Below are 18949 nucleotides of genomic sequence, written 5' to 3' on the forward strand. Positions count from 1 at the left end.
TGTGACTCTTGATCTCTGGGTTGTGAGTTTGAGCCCTACAGTGGGTGTAGAGATTACTTAAAAATAAAATAAGGGCAGCTGGGTGACTCAGTCGACGGAGCTGCCGACTGCGGCTCAGGTCATACCTCACCGTTAGCAAATTTGAGCCCCAAATTGGGCTCCCTGCTGTCAGCACAGCCTGCTTCGGATCTTTTGTCCCCCTCTCTTTCTGCCCCTCCTCCTCCCACCCCCGTGTCCACACGTGCTCTATCAAAAATAAACAGTTAAAATAAAGAAAGAAAAGAAAAGAAAAACACAACACAACACAACACAACAATAAAGAACTGGCAAGTAGGGGTGACTGGGTGGCTCAATCAGTGGAGCATGTGACTTTTGATCTCAGGATTGTAAATTCAAGCTCCACAGTGGGTGCAGAGATCACTTAAAAAAATCTTAAAAAAAAAAAAAAAAAACTGGCAAGAAAATTACAAGAGGGAAAGGCTTTCTTCAGAGAGATTATAGCTCTAATTGTCCAATTACATACAGTTTATCTTTTTTATAGTTATATTAGCTTCACCATAGATTATGGGTAACTCAAGAGAATGGACTTAACATTTAAAACTTATCTTTATATCCGTAATACCTTACACAGTTCCTAATAAATACACACAGTTTATATTATACTTGTCTCAATAGGGTTCAGAATAAACCAAAGGAGATGGACTACCTCAATTGCCAGGAAAACAGAACTTTGAATAGAATCAGCCACTATCAAAGAAGTACCAAAAGTAAAAAGAATCTGATCCCACCCTCCCATCAGACACTCAGAATTCTGATAATCCTACCAGAGAAAAGAATGAAATTCATTTATAGTAATTCATTCGTTTTTCACTTGGGAGGTTGGACAACCACAAGTTATTATGCTAAGCTACTAGGGAGCAAGATCCTACCAAGTTCACTCTACCAGGAATATACACAATTTAAAACAAAATACAAAGTTAACTGAAGATTTAAAACAAAGGTCTCGAACTGGAGCCACAAATCAATGCCTACATACGGGTTTTGTTCGGCTCACACAATGAAAACATTAAAATGAAAAAATTAAAATGAAAAAAATTAATTAAAAAAATTTAATTTTAACTACCAGCATTTAAATTGGAAATTTCATATAAAATTTCTGAATCCTGTTAACAAACGCCACTCTCTTGGTGGGGGGGGGGGGTTGTCATTGGGTACATATTTCCAGCAAGATCACTTGAACTGAATCACTCAAACTGAAATGAGTTATCCCTCTAAACTGGCCTGTGCTCTCCAGCTTGCTCCAATCTCTACCAATTGCATTTTACAGATGAGGTATCTAAGCTAACACATTGCCAAAAACCACAGCACAAGCAAAAAGCCTGTTTGTGAATACAGTTAACTCCAGGACTTTTACTTGTAAGCATTCTGCAACTGGACCTCCAAAACAAAGATAGTTAATGATAAAAGAAGTATTTAAAAGATCTGTACATGAATGTTTATAGCAGTTTTATTCACAATGGCCTAAAATCTGGAAGCAAACCCAAAATGGATGGACAGATTGTGGTACATCCATACAATAACAAGTACTCAACTGATACTTGAAAGGACATGAAATCTCAAAAGCATTATGTTAAGGAAAAGCAGACAGACTCAAAAGACAACACATTCTATGACTGCATTTAAATGAAATTCCAGGAGGGGCCTCTGGGTAGCTCAGTCAGTTAAAGGTCCCACTTCAGCTCAGGTCACACTCTTGCGGACTGTGGGTTCGAGCCCCATGTCAGGCTCTAGGCTGACAGCTTGGAGCCTGGAGCCTGCTTCAGATTCTGTGTCTCCCTCTCTCTCTGCCCCTCCACCCAATGCGCACGCGCACACACTCTCTCTCAAAATAAACATTAACAAATAAATAAATGAAATGAAATTCCAGGAAGAGAAAACTATAGTGATAGGAAGTAAATCAGTGATTGGGGCCAGGGGTGAAGCAGGGTCATGAGGGAACTTTTTGGGAATGTTCTGTTATCATGACTGCAGAGGTAATTAGATGACTGCATACATTTGTCAAAACTAAAAATCAGGTGAACTTTATTTTATGCAAATTATACCTCAATAAAGCTGACTCAAAAAGAGGTGTTTAGAAAATACTATAAAACTACAGAGAAGAGTACTACCATCTCTACTTGGGTAATTTCGGGAAAACGTCAGGAAAAGGTGATATATGAATTGGATCTCATCATAGAATAATTTTAAGGTGCATAAGAGATAGAAAACAAAACCTGTAAGTGATTATATTCTGCATTGTAACCTATGAGAAATGGCATCTCTGAATATAAAGAAAATGCTTCATAAAAGGAAATTCATAGAGATGGATAATCAGTACTTGGATAGGTATCAAAGACAAGTTGATTTCACAAGACTTCCCAAAAGGAAATCAACTCAGACATATATTACTGCTCAAATGCAAAATAAGCAGAAAGAAAATGCGTGAAAGTGTTTTTGTTTTTAAACAAAGCAAAATGAAAAGGAAAAGCAAGAGTCAAAAAAAGGTGAAAAGAAACTCAAAGGGAAATAAAGAAAGGGATGCAAGCAAGGAGGTAAAATAAAGGCAAGAGACACATTTGGTCAGAATAAAAGGTATGTTGGTACTGACAAACTGTAAGAGAGAAAGGAGATATGTTAAGACCTTGATGAAGGACTAAAAGAAAAACTAACAACTATGGGGAAAGAGAGCATCTAATCAAAGTCAGAGCTACAGAGAAAAGAGACCAGAGACCTGGCAGTATAGAGCAGGCCCAGGAGAAGTAGAGAACAAGGGGAAAACAAAAAAGCACTTTCCTCCTAAATCTCACCAAGTAGTCTCCTCCCCTTCCATCTATCCCCTCTCCATGACCCTGCCTTAGGCGAAGCCTTCTCATACCCAAGCCTATCCCACAAATTGCATACATCATCTTAAATTTTTTTAAGTAGGCTCTACACCCAACGTGGGGCTTGAACTCTTGAACCCAAGATCAAGAGTCACATTCTCTACCAGCTGAGCCAGCCAGGTGCCCCGCATATCCCTTTTATACCTCCTTGGCTGGACTAGAATGCTGCCTTTGCTGGTCTTCAAAACTCAGTTCGGGGGCACCTGGGTGGCTCAGTGGGTTAAGTGTCTGACTTCGGCTCAGGTCATGATCTCACGGTGGTCTGTGGGTTCGAGCCCTGTGTGAGCTGACAGCTCAGAGCCTGGAGCCTGCTTGGGATTCTGTTTCCCTCTCTCTCTGCCCCTCCCCTGCTCGCGCGCATGCACTCTCTCTCTCAAAAATAAGTATTAAAAAAAACCAAACCCAGTTCAAATAGACCTTTTCCGTGAAGTTTCTCCAACTTTCACAGGCAGAGTTAGTAGTCCCTCTTCCATATCTTCAGAACATGTTGTTCTAAATGCTATCCTGTTGAACTGCAGTGTCTGTCTCCTCTATTAGTCTATGAGCAACTCCAGTAGAGCATTCAATAGGAAGGATGAAAACCCTTACTAAAAAGCATTTTAAAAAACCGTGAAGTCTTTTTACAAGTAGGAAATTTTATACATCTTATACATCACAAGTAGGAAGCTAGAAGCCTTGCTGTTTAAAGGGATTCTACAGTGAATCTTTTGAACAAGAGCCCACATGGCCTACCCCTACTTCCTCCCCATACCACAAAGGACCCTTTTGCAAAGTTTTATTTTCTTTTAACTGGCCCATGGTCAACTTTTTTTTTTAATATTATTTTTTTAAGTTTATTTATTTTGAGAGAGAGAGAGAGAGAGAGAGAGCATTCAAGCAGGGGAGGGGCAGAGAGAGAGAATTCCAAGCAGGCTCCACGCTGTCAGCACAGAGCCTGACACAGGGCTTGATCACACGAACCATGAGATCATGACCTAAGCCAAGATCAAGAGTTGAACACTTAGACTGAGCCATCCAGATGCCCCTTAAAGTTTTATTTTTGTGGGGCACCTGGGTGGCTCAGTCGGTTAAGCATCCGACTTCGGCTCAGGTCATGATCTCGCGGTTCGTGAGTTCAAGCCCCGCGTTGGGCTCTGTGCTGACAGCTCAGAGCCTGGAGCCTGTTTCAAATTCTGTGTCTCCCTCTCTCTCTCTGACCCTCCCCCGTTCATGCTCTGTCTCTCTCTGTCTCAAAAATAAATAAACGTTAAAAAAAAAAAAATTTTTTTTTTAAAAGTTTTATTTTTGTAATGCTTTAAATTTCCAGTGAATGGCAAAAACATAAAGAGAAGGCAAACTGCATCAGGAATAGTGTGTAGTAGTCAAAGAAGGAATTTCCTCTCTGAAATAAAAAAAAATAAAAAAAAAAAAGCACCTTAAACCCTCAAAGGCAGAACATCATATACTAAAGAAAATAAGTGTACAAAAAGAATCTGAAGAAAACTGGAGGAAACAAAATCAGCACGCTCATAATGCTTTCATAGGGAAACTGTCAAAGTCAACAACACCCAAGGATAAATAAGAAAAACATGACTTTGTAACAAAATATGTAAAAGTGGGTTTGGTGTTAAGAGGACAGAATAGCAGAGGGAAAAAAATGGACAGAGTAGCAGGATGATCAGAATTGCTGGGAATCAGTGGGGAGATGAGTGGTTTAGAAAGTCGTTTAGGGAGTAAAGTTCCGTTTTGGAAGAAAGGTCATGAACTGGTGAAAAAGCATGTAAGGCTTGGCTGGCAGAGGAACGGGATGGTACTGCAGTCACCAAGTAGCACTGCAGTCCCCTGCAACAAACTCTGAGTCTAACTGTCCCCACTGGGATGAACCAGACTTAGTAGCAAGAACGATTTCACAGTGCTTCCCCAAGACAAGGAACACTGCTATACACATGAACAATTATCACAAACCTGTAAGAAATAAGAGGTTCCACTCACATTTGCCAAACACTCAGAGACCAAGTGTGCCAAGAGCTAATGACAAATCCAAAGGACAAGGCACAGGGGTTTTATGTGTGTGCGCATGCATATCTGTATGCATGCGTCTAGAAGGAATATTCAACAAATTCAACTAATAGAATGTATCTGAAAAAAATTTTTTAAGAATTCAAGAGATATTAAGACATCATCAAAATAGCTTTTACATAAACTTTCTTAAAAGGTCAATTTTTGAGTGAAATAGATGGTGATTAATTCCTCCCTTCCAACTAAGCCCAACATCTCTACCAATAGCAGACTGACTTACTGCCTTCCAGATAAGCAATCTTTAGCAATTCACTCATTTATTTAAATTTTTTTAATGTTTATTTATTTTTGAGAGAGAGAGGGAGAGAGAGGGAGAGAGGGAGAGGGAGAGAGAGAGAGAGAGAGAAAGAGAGAGAGTATTGAGCCGGGGAGGGGCAGAGAGAGAGGGAAACACAGAATCCGAAGCAGGCTCCAGGCTCTGAGCTGTCAGCACAGAGCCTGATGTGGGGCTCAAACCCACGAACTGTGAGATCGTGACCTGAGCCGAAGTCGGATGCTTAACCGACTGGGCCACCCAGGCGCCGATTTACTCATTTAATTAAACAGTTCACAAGCACTAAAAGATGCTGGGCACAGGGTGAGGCACTGGGGATATAGAAATAAAGAGGCAGACTCTGATCTCAAGTTGCTCACCAGGTAGATGAGATAAATGAGTAGATAAATACTGTAGAGTAGAACAAGTACTAATAAAGATAAATTGAGAGGCAATTAAACTATGAGAAAAAAAACCGAAGAGAGATTTGAGAGGTGGTTCCAAGCAGCTGGAAGTATTAGCATATTCAAAGTAGAAAAGCTTGGGAATACAGTAACTGACACTGTCCCAATCCCACTGTGAGACAGAAAATATTAATCTCTCCCATCACAAATTAATAAACTGGATTACCCACAGTCACCCAGGCAAACAGCAGGTTAACTAGAAAAAAGATTATAGGCCACATGATGCTTATCAGTTTTAAGAGATCAATATATTCTCCTTTCTCAACTGTCATGCTCGCACTTGAAATCCAGTTCAAGTCAACAAAACTGGAGAAATACTACACAGAAACTAAGCAAAAAGCCACCCGTGAGAAAATTAAGTATATGCCTGTGTAGTATTTTTAGGTTTTGGCATCTCGGCTTCAGTGCGCACTTAGCACCACTTGACGTTTTCCAAGGAAGGGAAGGGGTAGCAATCTGTACGTTTTGGGGTCTTGTGTGAAAAAGTACCCAACCCTATTTAGGTAATTTCACAAACATCTCAGGCAATGGCACTATCAGTGTGGCTTCCAAATTAACTGCATGATGTATATAAGAGCTAAGTGTGTGGACTTACTGGATGTCAGTGGATTCACTGACATCTCTTCAAACAGCTATACACAGTTTTATTAGGCATGATAACCTAAATGCACTTTTAGGTATCAATAGGACCATACTCTCGACTGTATTAAGGTTCTTAGGTATCATACCTTAAAAAGCAAAATCTTTTCAATCAGAACGCATCTCTAAAATAAATAGGACTTAATATTCCAACATTTGCTTTAAAATGTCTTTTCAGGAAAACATCTATCCACAAATGATATAAAAATATAGAATACAATGCTCCCATGTGCTCTTATTCTAAAAGTTCTTCAAGAGATACGTACATTCTACAAGTGTTCCAATTACTACTTTTGATGCATGTTCATATAGGCTGCAATATCTAGACATCTAAGTAATTAAAACCCAGTGACTGATATCTTGGAACAGAGGTTGACAAACTACAACCTTCAACCACAACCGGCTCGTGTAAATAAATCTTATTACGATACAGCCCCAAACAAATTGTCTATGGCTGTTCATGCAATTTGCAGAGCTGAGTAGTAGGGACAGAGACTACATGGCCCACAAAGCCTACGTATTTACTATTTGACCCTGAACAGAAAAAGTCTGTCAACCCCTATCTTAAAATCATCAGACTAATGACCTGACAAATTATGTCGCCTAAGAGTTTACCTAGCCTGGATGATGAACTACTGAATACAATGAAAGAGAATTCTTCCCCAAAACATCCAAGTCAAAACCCACAGGGAAGCAAACCTCTGCTGATTCATTCCAAGTCATATAATTGTCAATCTTGACTAAAAACTAAACTTTCAAAGCAAATGGTGGATTCAACTCTTAATCTTTTAAAAACTGTGTTACATTAATAGAATAAACATACAAACTTACTGACTTTCACTGTCTCTTGTATAGTTAACCACCACCAGGGAACCATGCAAGTTATTTTTTTACTCCTTAAGCTGGCATCCAAGAGCCCACACACAGTGAACCAGTAAACAAAGTAGGCCATAATCTAAGTTTGCTTTTCACCTGTCACGACAGAGAATGGGGATGGTAAGTGGAACATCCAAAATCTCTTCTTCTGGATGTATTCAGCCTCTTCTATGCTTACTAGTCTAAAAATCCCAAAGTTGGTATGTAAGTCATAGGGAAGAATTACAGTCAAGTAAGTCCTGCTGGATCTATTTGCCATTCTTCATTTATTTTATCTAAGTAAGCACTAGGCCCAATGTAGCGCTTGAACCTGACCCCGAGATCAAAAGCGGCATGATCTACCCACTGATCTAGCCAGGCACCCCTCTTTATGCCATTCTTCACATAAGAAAAAAAAAAAAAGCTAATACTTTTTTTTGCTATAAAAGTTGTATTTAAGAACTGACGTCTGTTAAAAAATCAGGGATTACATTTTTACATATCATTCTTAACAGTACTGAGTCTATTATGTCCAATTAATACAGAAATTGACAAATCATTTATTTACCGATTATTATTATTCTCCGGTTACAATAGGAGATAACGCCTATTCGTAAATACAGACAACTCTTGAATAGCCTCTGCTTGATACCCTAAGTGTTTAACCAAAGATGCATCAACACGCAGCCTGGTACCCTCGACAATACCAGTGCAGTTACAGGCTGTAAGGTGACGTGAACATAAAGCTAAATCAAGCATTTAATAAGGCGACGGGATGCCAAAATAACCAGGAAACAAAGTAAAATAACTGATTTTCTAACTACTCATACCATCTCCCCCCTTCACCTTTGGTGCTTTCCTAGCTATTTTGGATAAAAAGAAAACGGGGGGGAAATATTTAACAGTACAATCAAGTGACAACCAGTTTACCACAGATGACCAGATTTACACAAAAGTCTTCTCTTCTGCTTTTTAAAAAGGAAGTTAAGTCAGATCTTGATCCTATTCCTCACCTGCAGGATATTCAGAAGACAAACTCCTAAAGAGCCTTCACATGTAAATAATTTTCTGAAGCTTGTTTTCTCATGAAATTGATTCACGTGAGCTACAGATTTATGTTAGCAGGAGGGGCAAATTACTCCTAACACTGGACAAGCAAGTGCGGGGGCGATCTTCAGAAGGTACCCTGATGAAAACATGGAAACCCCACCCAGCTCTTAACTTTCTCGGCTTTTTCTAGTCCCGGCTTCTGTGCAAAATCCAGAGAAGCAGAACTTCCTCCTCACTGCCTGCTTCTATCTGAGGCCTTGTGCCGAAATTCAGACCGCTAGTTATCCAAGTACCTTCTTAAGGTAGTCGTAAGGCTCAAGCCCGCTCAGAAAACAGCAAAAAGGTTTGCTTTCTTGGATTAGAAGAGAGCAATTACAGGGTTTGGCGGCCGTGTTTGTCAGGAAGGGTAGGGCAGAGAAAGAGGGAGAATCCAGAGATTGAGCTCCATCTAGTCCCAGGAACCACCCCCATGGGCGGCTAGACTGCCCTCGGTACTTCCCTGCCTCCTCTGCTCGGGAGGGGAGAGCGGTGGGTCGGGGTCTGGCTCCCCTGAGCTACTTCCTGGTCCGATCGGACTCGCCTTCGGACACCCGAAACGCCCCCGGCCCGGCTCCCTCGCCCTTTGCCCTGTCTCCTCCCCTCTCAGTGACCCACCACCACCGGTCCCCTCCCATCTAACATGGCCGCCCCACCCGGCCCACCCCCCGGCACAACCTAACAAACTAGGGGGGGGGGGTCCGCGGCACCGCCTCCCCCAAGCCCATTGGCGCGGCAGTCTCCGTCCGCCTGCCCCATTGGGCCGAACGGCCTGCCACTCCGCGCTGAGGGCTCCGCCTACGAGCCGCTTCAAGCTGCTTTGAGAAGACATATAAACAAATCCCGGGAGGGAGGCCCCTCTCGCCCGTCTCTGGGGCGGAGACGGGAAGGGGGAGCGGCTACCCCAGAGACACCCCTGCCTGGAGCCCCCCCCACCCCCAGCTCGCGCTTCCTAGTCTCTTGCCTGCACGGTTCCAACCTTAGTGGACCCGGCCCTTCCTCACACGCCCCTCTCTCTCCTCCCCCGCCAGCCTCGCCTCCCCTCCCTTCTCCGGCCCCTCCCACCCGCTCGCTTCTCTGACAGGCCGGTTGCCGGCAGCCACGGCCCCGGGCTTGGAGGCAACAGTGAAGGGCCGGGCGGCCTGGCAGGACAGACGCCTGGAGCTGCCCACCCCCGGTCTACCCTGCCGCCCACCCGTCGGTCCCCTCTACCGCCGCCCCGCGCTTTTATATAACCGTCCCGGGCCGGGGGTGGGGGAGGGGAACCGGGGACCCCGTGACCGGCAGGCGGCAGCCTGAAGCCCGCGCGCCCCCAGACTCGGCCCTGGTCCCGGCCCCCGCCCCGCGCCGGCCCGGCTCAGAGCCCCGGCGCTGCTGCCTCGTAGGCCAGCGGCCCTCCTCCGCCCCTCGCCTGGCTAGTCCTCCAGCCCAGACCCCTGCGGGATCTGGGCGGAGGGCAACGGAGCTCACCTGTGCGTGTGGGGGCGGCTCAGGGGCTCGGTCCGGTTCCGCTGCAGGGGCCGCGGCCCCTCTCCATGCTGCCTCGGTTTGTTTTGTTTATGTCCTTCCTGACGGGTTCCCGGAAATCGCGTGACTCGCCCCCCTCACGTGGGCCGCGGCGAGGAGGAGGAGGGAGGCGGGGGCCCGCCGGCCTCGGGCCAATCGCGAGACGCTCTGCAGCCGGGCCAATCAGGAGCTCGGCCCGGCAGGGCACCCCTGTCACATGACGCCGGAGGGGCGGATTGCCGGGAAAAACCAGGAAGAGGGGGCGGAGCGGGGGCTTGGCGCCTGCCACTGCTGCGTGGGCGTGGGCCGACTTTGATACCCAGCCACACTCACGTTTGTAGAGGTTCATTTACAATGACTTTCCCATCCAGCGTTTTATCTGATCTCACAGCTACACGGTGAGGCCTGAATATACGTATACCCGTTTATATTTATGTTTATGCCAATTTGCATTTACATTCGAAGTTCAGTGAAACTTGAAGGGGGCTCCGGGACCATAGGGGCATAAGCTTAGGAGAGGAATTGTATCCACTGTTTTAGGTATGTCCTCCACATCTGAACCTCTTAATTTGCTGAGACTGACCTTGCCTTTAGTCTTTCGTTCATTCAACTAATATTTATTGCGTACGTAAGCCCCAGACACTGGGATCAACTATATTGCGTGCACATTTGAGAGAGAATACCTGTACACGACTGTACAAACAGGGTGCTAACTAGAAGCGCCTACACAAACAAACCTTCATAACACATGTGCCTGAGGTTTTCTTGTGCTCCCTAATCCTGTTGATAACAACAGCCACCCTCTGCTCCTGAACGTGTACTGTGTGGTGGGCTCATCATCTCATTTAGTTCACCCTACAGGGACGCGCAATGGTAATACACACATTTTTGCAGAGGGGGAAATTAGGGCTCAGTGTGATTACTTGCTCAAGGTCAGGCAGCTAGTAAATGAACCAGCTGGGTCCGGAACCCAGATCTGTTACCATAGCCTGTGCTTCCAGACTCCTCTTTATACTTCTTAAGGGCACAGAAGTTATCTTCTGAGCACAGAACAGAAATATGACTTTAGTAGCCATGGAGAAAGGAGGATAGGAGAACAGAAATGCTTGGCCAGATTCCCTCAGGCTGCCATATTTCTCTTAGGAATAATTGCCTTAGAAAATGTGGCTCCTCTTTGCACAGACCTAGGAAAGTAGTATAATGTCAGTGTCAAAACCATGGACTTTGTAATTCAAAGACTTCTAAAGATCATAAACTTCAAGAGGGCAGGGACTAGCCCGGTTGTTTATCCTCTACCTTTCATGACATAGACAGTCATTAAATACTTGTTGAATAACATGCTGGTTTTGAATCCCTGCCTCTACCATATGTGAACCAGCACAAATTATTTAACTTCTGTGAGCTTCCTCTGTAAGTACCTCATGGGGTTGTGAGAAGTGAGTGGAAAAATTCACCAGGTACTTACCACAGTGCTTCGCATATAGTGAGCAGTTAATGAATGGTAGTATTATCAGATTGTTTCAAAGACATCATTTAGAAGATGTACTGTAAACTAAATAGCAAGTAAGGGTTTAGCAGTTTAACAGCCACTAAAATAATACCTTTGTAAACAATATTAATAGGTGGGTATATGTAGATACCTAAGGGGAAAGTAAATCTCACCTCTGTATCCTTCAAAATACTTTAGGGTCTCAATGCCCAGTGAAGAAATAAGTCTTTTCCCTACTGCACAGGAAGTAGCAGGATTGTAATTATTTTTTTTTAAGTCTAACATACCAGATTCTAATTTTCCATATCAACTGGAGTTTAAAATTGAAGCATCAATAGAAAAACTGGCTTGGGAAATTTGGGCCAGTTTCCTCTCACTTGTTCACATTTTGATTCATGTATTAAATCTCCATGGAACACATCACAGACTATCCTTTCACGTAATACTATGTTTGGAAAAACTCCAGCTGATGGTTAGCTCTTCCATTGTTCCACTGCCCTTTTGACACATCATTTTCACACTTCTGCTGGGCAACAGTTCGCTGGGATCAAGGAGCAGCCTGATTCTTCTAGCACGGGGCTCTGCCATTGAAGGGGTTCTCTAGTGAGTTACATTGGATTCCCGACTTTGCATCTTCCCTTGTCTTGGAAAGGACAGTTTTGACTAACAGAGACATCACGGTTTGTTAATGACCATATCTTGCTCTGAAGTGAATGAAATCACTGACTGCTAATTGATTTGTGTTTCTCTGGGTTTTATCCTGCCAGATTGTGCCACAATCAAAATTGGCAGGAAGTTGGGACTCTGGAATAGCATTGGCCTGAGGCTCAGGAGCCTCTTGTTCTAGCCACAAAGTAGAAACCAACTGCCATCACCACTTCTAAAGTGCTTAACCTTGCTTCTGCAGAATCATTTACATAACCTTAGTCAAAAAAAAAAAAAATATATATATATATATATATATATTTTTTTTTTTACACAAACATGACAATGGGGGACACAATGCAATACTTAGGACTCCGCTGAACTCTTAAAAATCAATTATTTATTTTTTGATTAGGTAACATATACACAGCACAAAATTCAAAAGGTACAAAAAGGTATTCAGTGAATAGTAAATCTTTCCCCTACCCCTGTTCCCTGGCCATTCGTTTTCCCCTCTTAGAAGCAAGCACAAATGCCCATGCTCTGTGTATCCTACCAGCGATATTTTTTTTTTTGGATATGCTGACATTTCACCCACTTTAAACCTTAATGTATTTTAAACATTGTTCTTGGACCCAAGACTTCAATTTGAGCCCACTTACTATAGGATCCAAGGTGAGGGGCTGGACCTCTTTGGGTTCCGATGTTCTCCTGAAAATAATTAAAATAATTTAAATGGTTGCCACGGGTCCTAGCTTGACTTACGACCTAAAGTTTGCAATTCTTCATTCGAGCACAGACTGAGCCCCGCCTGTTGTTTATGTACATATTTAAATGAGTGTTATCCTTTTGAGTCTAAGTATTTTCTTTCCAGGCCCCTGTGGACCTGTATGATACATGAAGATTTCACAGCTTCAGAAGTGCGATTGATTAACTCAAAGCTGGAAGATCTCCAGGAAAAGCTGTGTCCTTCTCGCACTTTTAAAAACTGATTTTATTCCTGAGGACACTGGAGCATTGCTGAGGGTGAATCTAAAAAATACTAATTGATGGTTGGCAATCGGCACCCGTCCCTCATTTACTTCTCCTAAAAAACATTCTTTGGGGGAAGAAGAGTTCAGTTCTTCCCTTGGCCTAAACCTCTCCGTAGGATGCAGTATTCTTTATGTGACAGCTCTGAGCTTTGGTTTCTTCTCCCAGAAAGCCCCCAATTCTGTGCCAAGGCTCTTCTCCACTCTATCTGTTACTTCTTTACCCTGATTCCTCACTCCCCATATGGAGAACCAGGCCTACCATGGGATAGGAGCTTAATAACCCCTTATGGTCCAAATCCTATTTATCCTCCGTGGCTCAAGGTCCCACATCTTTTATGAAGTCTGTTTCTACCATATCTACTACTGCCCTCATTAATACCCTTTCCTCTACCACCCAATGAGCACTTAATGTACTTATTGCTTTGTACTATTCATATCATGTGTTATTATGTCCTTAATTAAATCGAGGCGCATACATTTGCAGCAATTTGTGGATGGAACTGGAGGGTATTATGCTCAGTGAAATAAGTCATTCAGAGAAAGATAGATATCATATGTTTTCACTCCTATGTGGATCATGAGAAACTTAACAGAAGACCATGGGGGAAGGGAAGGGGAAAAAAATAGTTACAACAGAGAGGGAGGGAGGCAAACCACAGGAGACTCTTAAATACAGAGAACAAACTGAGGGTGGATGGGGGTGGGGGAGAGGGGAAAGTGGGTGATGGGCATCGAGGAGGGCACTTGTTGGGATGAGCACTGGGTGTTGTACGTAAGCCAATTTGACAATAAATTATATTTAAAAACATAAGTAAAAAAAATAAACCAAGTGGCATAAACACTAATATGTCCTTGAATTAGGGAGAATGCAAAGCATGTCACTAGACAGCATAGTCAATCAAGCCTGTGCTTAGTGGTGAGTAGGGGAAGAGAAGAGAGAGAAATAAAATGACAAGTTGAACGTCTCATGTGTGCATGAAGACACAGTCCTTGCCCTGGAGGAACCCAGAACCTGAAGGAGACTGACATGAAAAGCTTCCAATAACAACAACAGAGTTTATAACAGGGGACGCCGCAGTGCAGGGGTTAACAACAAGATACCTATGTGTTTCAGGGCCACTTTCTTGCTAACATATTGGGGCAAGGCACAAACTAAGCTGACTGTTCCTTGATTTCTGGCATAACTTCCCTCAGGTTGATTTTGAAAATCAAATGCAGAACCTGATGCATAATGGTGCTCAACAGTGTTGGCTCTCCCCTCCCCCACCTACTAGGGAGGAATGTGACCAGAAGCTTCTTAGAAGAGAAGCAGCAGCAAAGGGAAAGTAGGCTGGCAAGAGAAGGCAGCCGGCAACTCAGACTGTTTGGTGATTCCGTTATCTTCCAAGGCAGCATTCCTGTCAAAATTGTTTTGTCTGTTCCACTAAGACTGAAAACTTCTAGGACAACTAGCAGTTCCTGTGGGATTTTGTTTTTTGCTTTGGTTTGGTTTTTTGTCAGCACTGAGCTGAACATACATTGTTAGTATCAGCAACTCTAACTGACAGCAAACCAGGAAGCCAGAGAGTGAGAACAATTTAGCATTTGTTGTAGGAAAGATTCCCAAAGGACAGGTACAACAAGACATTCTTCTTGGTGAGGCCCGAAGTAGGCCGATAAAAACAGCAAGTGGAGGAACAGATTGATAAGCAGCAGGAACCAAGACCCGTAACTCTGATAATAGATTGCTGAGCTACGGATGGAAGTGTGCTCCGAAAGCCTCAATCCAGTGTAAAACTATGAAGCTGGATTTCCACATCCAGGAAGTGAACAGTCCAGAGAGGTTGCTAGAAGACAGAAATAAATAAGAATAAAAAGTTCAGAGAACTATGGGTGAAGGGGGGGGGGGGGAGGTCCTGTGTATCCCAGGTTTTTTTGTTTTCCCTGCAAATTCGCAATGTCGTAAATTTCCCTGGTGTGACAGCAAAACCAGGGAAGGTACCACCAGTGTTTTCATGCTGGCCTCACAGGGTCCAGCCCAGGAGTGAAATGTGTGAAAGAAATGGGTGCCATCCTCTACACCTGTTCTTACACACCAGTCGCAGCAAGACATAAAGCACGTTAACAAACCTGAATGCCAACTGCAGGTACTATCCTGTTAGGAGGGGAAGATGCATGCCTTGGCCCCCATACCTCAGTGCCCACCTAGGCCCCTGCAGGGTGCCTGCCTTTCCATATAAACCCTGAGGACATCTTAGCAACCTGGTCGGCCCACCCATCGTCACTCAGGCTAAAGCCAGGATCATGGCTGCAGGAGTCCTGATGACCTGGCCACAGCTCTTCCCTGGTGCCCCTACAACCAGTCAGCTCGACACGAGGGGGCTTCTTGCCCACTATCCAAGCATCTCTTCCCAGCATGGCAAAACAAGGGAGTCACCTTTGGGAAAACTGGGAGTCGAGGTGGAAACTGAAGTGAGATTAGGACAAAGTAGGGGGCAGTTCTCCTCTCCTTCTAAAAAAGGAAGTAGTAACAGTAAGCGGCCCCTGTAAACACCACGGGAGAAAAGACGACCAGATTGGCGGTCTTTTCTCCCGCCTGGGGGTTGGGGGGACACAGAGGAGTTGAGACTATTAGAAAGGGGAGAGATGTGCGATACTGCTCTTTGCCCTGTCCTGCCCCAGTTACAGTCTGGTGACGGGTAAAGTCCTTAGGGCCTGGCACACAGTAGGCACCAGGGAAGGATCAGCTATTGTAGGTATTATTATTTTCTTAAGTAAACTCTTTGCCCAACATGGGGCTCAAACCCATAACCCTGAGATCAAGAGTCGTATGCTCCACCAACTGAGCCAGCCAGGTGCCCCTACTGTTGATAGTACTAGTAACAGTGGTTCTGAACTTTTCCAGAGGTCTCATGAAAGCCATATACTTGCTCCCCGGAAAAACACAGACCGGGGTACATGCACCTAATTTTGCGGATTTCAGGTGGTAGCCTCTGGGTGAAACTGGCTAAGTCACGTAACCGCAGTATCTCCAACTGTAAAATAGGAATATGTCCCACTTACTCATAGGATAAGGTATGTGAGGAAGCTGGAGGGGAGGGTGGTGCTGACTGCTGTCCAAGCCAAGGCGGCATTTTCCATGGGTCCCCTTTAGATTCCTCTTCTTTCTCTGCCCACCGCTTAAGAGAGGATGCTCCTAGCCTCCAGCCCAGACTGCGTCTCTGCTCACTCTACATGCTCTTCCTGGCCCTCGTAGCCACACTCACAGGTTCAGTTATCTCCATGCTGGTGCCCCACACCCCCACCTACAGCTCGGGTTTCCTGCTCGACATCCAGAGCCACTTAACAATTGCCCACTGGGTATCTGCACGTGCATACCTCTGGTGCCGGCAAATTCCATCTGTCTACAACTAAACTCCTCACTGCCCTCATCTCAGTGAAAGGTTCCAATGTCCACCCAGCGGGGAACCTGTACTCCTTCCTGTCCCTTAATTACCCCCACCCCTAACATCCAATCAGTCACCTGCATATGCTAGTAAATATGCGCTAGCCCCCAAAACACTACTTCTCTGACTCCATTTCATTCCTATTACCATAACCCAGAATACTTGTCTCTCACAGACTCTTGAAACAGCGGCATCAGTCGTTGGCCTAGCTCTTAATCATCCTTTGGGTTTACCCTTAAAGGTCACTTCCTTCAAGAAGCCTCCCGCTACCAGTGTTTCTCTAGTGCTCTTACCCAGCAACCAGTCCGTCCTAAGGCACAGGACCTGGCTACCTCGGGCTCCACCCACCAGGGACACCCAGTGCCAGTTGTCACCCTGCTGAATTCTAAGCTCCAGGGGCCCAGGGGGAGTCTCCTGCTTCCCACTGTTCCGAGCAGCTAACATCGAGACAAAGAACAGGAGCTGGAAATACCTGTTGAGTGTTGCTGAAAAGCTTTTGTGGCTTGCACAGTCACACTTAGCTTCTCCACTCCGGCTTCCTCAAATACATCGCCTACTTTTACAAAACATCTGCTCTGCTTGTTCTGTTTTGGAGTGGCAACCCACAGTGTAGTACCACACTTTGGACAGTGTAAAGAAACTATGGAAACCATGTCAGAATCCTGACTGGATTCACGTGGGTAGCAGTATTAGTCGTTGAGCATCCTTAGCCACTAGAATACTCCTGTTTTACGGCTGGCCGGGGGGGGGGGGGGGGGTGGTGGTGAGTATTGGGGGGGGGGGAAAGGGCCAACACATTTCAAAAGGAGGAGGTTTTAACTGAAGCGGTGACACAGCCTGAATAAAAGACTTGCTTGGAGCACTTGGGAGGGAAAGAACAGTGGGGCTTATTCTAATGCATGTGGGACCCCAGAACATTAATACCCCAGGCTTCTACTTTTCTATGTGGGCAGAATCGAAATCAATGCTCCCCTTTCATTTCACCATGCTGTCACTGTGAACACCTATACAAAAGGAGGCCAGGATTTTATAAGCTGAATGCTCTGTACTTTGTCCTGCACAATGGAAACAGTTAATCAGAATTGCTGTGTGAACTTGCTGATTTTTATTGATTCAGAATAGCTTCAGTGTTTTAATAGAGCTAGTTGACTTCATTTCCCCTGACCCTGAATTGCTCTCAAAGAGAAAAAAAAAGTGCGTGCGTGTGTTATATAATGTTTGAAGGAAGTACTAACACTATTTTGACAGTGGTCCCCTCCAAAATGCCTTCCCTCTTACCCCCGATTATGAATACCATGCTCTTTTTGGAAAATATACAAAGCCATAAAAGAAATAATCATTATCAACATTTTGGTCTGTTTCTCACCAGGCTTTTTGCTATGTACAAAAGTTAAAAATCCTTTTTCTTTTAATATTCTATTATCTTTTGTTATTAAAATAATTGTTATTGTTTTTTACTCAAGTATTACCTTTTCATAGGAGAACATGCTAAAAAGGAAAAAGAAAATTTTAATCACTTATGATTCCCATCCAGAAGCAATGTTAGTAGTTTTCTCTTTTCAATCTCATTTCTAGGCATATGTTCCAGAAAAAAAAGAAATTATTAAATGCACCATATTCCTTCAGTTTGGTGCAGTATAACTTATTTAAGCCTCTCCTTAAGGGCATTAAGGTGTTTTTTCATTCTGTACCATGATAAATATCCTTTACAATGGTATTTTATACTGTGATTTTTTTTTTCTTTGAAAATTACGTATTTTTCTACAATTAATTCCATCCACTCAACTCTTGAAAAGAAGTTGAAATAAAGGGGCAAGAAAAAAAAATACATAACTTTTGCCTAAGAGCCCATCTTCATTTTAAACACATTTGTTCTCTAGGGGCACCTGGGTGGCTCAGTCAGTTAAGTGGCTGACTTCGGCTCAGGTCATGATCTCATGGTTCATGGGTTCGAGCCCCACATCAGGCTCTGTGCTGACCGCTCAGAGCCTGGAACCTGCTTCGGATTCTGTGTCTCCCTCTCTCTGCCCCTCCCCTGCTGGCGTGCTGTCTCTCTCTCTCAAAAATGAGTAAAACGTTAGAAAAAAATACATTTGTTCTCTGAACAGGAGGGAGCAAGGATAGGGTGGTGAACCCACTCTAAAATGCCTAAATATGTATTTTAAGATATAATTTAAATATAGTTAATAAAAGAGCAATTGACTCTTCAAATTTTTGGAAAAGGAAATCCAGGGCCAAATCTCCCATGAGTCCAAGCACTGTTGTTAAAAAACTGCCCAGAAGAAATGCACAAAATGGTGCTATATCTGAAGCAATGTCAAAGTAACATATGATAAAATTTTGTTGGGTCAGTAATAAGGATATAGACATCATTCTATGTTGAAAGAAAACAAGGAAAACATTGTTAAAAGCAACCAGTGCCCCTCAGATTACATCTTCAAATAATGCTGGAAATACTCCTGTCCTGGCAGAAGGGCTCATAGAACTCGTGTAGAATCTGGAAGGGCAGGAAGGATGTGGTCCAGACATTTATGCTATGATGGTTTCTAAGAGATCTATCTCCCTGCTGAGAGC

At 43.8% G+C, this 18949-nt stretch overlaps 1 protein-coding gene across 2 annotated transcripts in view; it reads right to left on the minus strand.

The window, feature by feature from the left end:
- Positions 1-9922, minus strand: part of CREBRF (CREB3 regulatory factor) — a 57716-nt gene extending 47794 nt beyond the window's left edge. The window contains exon 1 of one of the 2 annotated variants that reach the window (XM_045501163.1): positions 9747-9922. The gene's annotated coding sequence lies outside the window, so the exon portion shown is untranslated. Of the gene's footprint in view, positions 1-8203; positions 8872-9746 lie in introns of those variants that run through there. The other variant, XM_045501155.1, reaches the window with a different exon arrangement.
- Positions 9923-18949: the final 9027 nt, after the last annotated feature.

Source organism: Leopardus geoffroyi, chromosome A1, assembly GCF_018350155.1.
Source record: "Leopardus geoffroyi isolate Oge1 chromosome A1, O.geoffroyi_Oge1_pat1.0, whole genome shotgun sequence".
NCBI lineage: Eukaryota > Metazoa > Chordata > Mammalia > Carnivora > Felidae > Leopardus > Leopardus geoffroyi.